The sequence below is a fragment of the Octopus bimaculoides genome, chromosome 11 (genome assembly GCF_046866305.1).
Source record: "Octopus bimaculoides isolate indiv1 chromosome 11, ASM4686630v1, whole genome shotgun sequence".
In the NCBI taxonomy this organism is placed as follows: domain Eukaryota; kingdom Metazoa; phylum Mollusca; class Cephalopoda; order Octopoda; family Octopodidae; genus Octopus; species Octopus bimaculoides.
In genome coordinates, this window is record NC_142938.1 from 82,739,674 (window position 1) to 82,742,605 (window position 2,932).

The following is a 2,932-nucleotide window of genomic DNA, read 5'->3' on the forward strand; positions in this document are numbered from 1 at the left end:
GACTTTCCAAGGGTAACCAACCGAGACCGTGTCGTTAGCAAACGTTTCAATAATTCTGAACCAACGTTCTGAGTTCAAATTCCGCCGAGGATCACTTTGTCTTTCATCCTTTCAGGGTCGATAAATTAAGTACCAGCTGCATACTGGGGTCGATCTAATCAACTGGCCCCCTCACTCAAAATTTCGGGCCTTCTGCCTAGAGTAGGAAAAGAAAAGAATATCTCTGAACAAAATATTTAGTGCAGGAACTTTCTACATGGATATAAATTAGACACCAAACATTCTTGGGTCATTATTTATGAGGGCTATTGTTCTATCAAGTTATATTTATATTTTAAGCTATTTAATAAACCGCCGGCATGTGAATTCTCATAGTTAACCGTTTTAACATGTTATTTTTTATTAAATTATTGACGTTTCCTATGTTGCTGTTTATGTAAATGACATACCTTCCTTAATATATAATTTTCGTATGTCAACACAAAATCTGTTTTAATACAGTACATATAATTGTATTTATAATGTAGTTATACTATCTATTTGCATTACCAGTAAAGCGCTGGAGTTGATGGAATGGATTAATACCCGCCACCCTGTGCCTAAATTAAAAAGAAAAACATTGTTTATCAAACGAACAATAACTTTGCGAAACGGAATTATGGATATTATCCAAACATTTCGCTTTTGGTTCACCCATACGTCTCCAATCGGTCGATTCGACTTGAAGAATTCGATTTGCGATTCAATCCTGCGATATTCTAGTCACAGATGTAATGAGTAATATTGCATAAAAACTGTAGACAACCCAGGAGAGAGCCGAAAGGTGTGTAAGTGAAGTGAAACTTGCTTGAGACAGAATCGATTAATTGTTTACTCTTTCTTTCTAATATACTGGGGAAAGGCATGAACGCCACAAATACGTTTATTCCCCTGTTACTAATGGACATTTTCTTTCGGGATATTTCAAAGAAAGAAATGATGTTATTGCTGTTGTTGTTGATGGTGGTGGTGATCATGGTGGTGGTGATGGTGATTGTGGTGATGGCGGGGTGCTGGAGGTAGGGTGGTGGTGGAGGTGGAGGCGTGATGGAGGCTAGTGGCGTTGATACTGCTGGTGGTAGTGATGATTGTTATTGTAGTCTGGATGTTGCTGCTGCTGCTACTGCTGCTACAGTTGGTGTTTTTTCCTATTTTCTCGCTACCTTTCCTTCGTATCTTTTCTGACAGGGAATATTTGGCCTAAATATACAGTAAAACATTTAAAATGTATTGAATATTCTGGCAAAAAGATATTCAGCTGCTTTTTATGAATTATTATTTAACATACTGAATAAAAGTTATGATAAATAATATTGATATAAAATTATACACACATAGAGAAACACACACACACATACACACATATATATGTGCGTGTGTCGTGTGTGTGTGCTTGTGTGTGCTTGTATGTGCTTGTGTGCGTGTGTGTGTGTGTGTATGTGTGTGTGTGTGTGTGTATGTGTGTGTGCGTGCTTGTGTGTGTAAAGGTGTCTACCCGAATATAAAATTATTCCTATATATGCAGATATATATACAAGCATACATGCATAAATCATTCTCTATATATAATATGTATATAATTTTCATATATAATATATATGTATAGACATGCGCATACACACACTTATATATATATACTGCAATGATTGAGGATATCAAGGTAACTTAATTATCATCAAATGTTCAATAGTCTAAGATGCGTGTTCACACCATAACTCATATTGCTGTATTTGAAAGCTAATAACTTGGATTTATTATTTAGTATAAATAACTTATTGGAATTCAATACAAATTTGCAAATGAAAGTGCGTAAATCTAACAAAATTTCTTTTTCATACTTTTTACTAATTTTTATCATTATCATCATCGTCGTCGTCATGAATAATAATAATAATAATAATGATTTTATATTTGGCAACCCCAGTTCTGAAGTGGTGCTTGTTTTATCGACCCCGAAGGGATGAAAGCCAAAGTCGACCCAGGTGGCAATTTGAACTCAGAACATGAAGACAGAAGAAATTCTGCTAAGCATTTTTCCCGACGTTCTAACGATTTTGCCGCCTCGCCGCCATTGATAACAACAATGATAATAATCCTTTCTAGTAAAGGCACATATATATTGGGTCATCGCATAAATGATGCGGTATTTTCAATTGCATGAACTAAAATTCGGAGAGAGATGGAATAAACTACCTGCATCAACTTGCTATAAAAGCAGGTAAAAATATTACCTTATACTTATTCTTGTGCAAGTTTTGGAGAGTGCAATTCGATTTTAACAGTTATTTTTTTTTTTCAAGGTCATAATAGGAGTGATAAAACAGCATATTCGACATATTTCGGTTTATGAGTTCAATAAAGGCAACAACGCAACATAAAGTGTGTGGAATATTCAGGCAGTAATGGGGATCGGACAATAAGCAGAAGTCAGCGCCAACAATGGTTCCACAAATTCCAAGCCGGAAGCTACAACCTGGAAGACGAGCCTCGTCCTGGAAGATTTGTAGAGCTCGACGAGGAAGTTCAGCAAACCTTGGTGAGACAAAATCCCATCGTAACTGTTGAGGAACTGGCAGATTAGATTTCGTCATTCAACCACTCATCGACACCTGCGAATTAAAGGCGAATTATATTCAATATATATATATATAGTATAAAACCACTGAACTGATGAAGAATAGTATATACCATCAGATATAGTCAGTGTGCTTCCCAATTGTGCGCCTGAAATTTTGCTTAAACCAACAGATGAATGATTTCTTTCTGTTTTTAAACATCATGGATAGCGGAGAACATATTAGACAGCTTTTGCTATCAGTTATTGTTAAGAGTAAAATATTCTTTGTTCGATCGTATAAAGTCTGATTTGGTTTCTCGTTATACTGGCTATGCG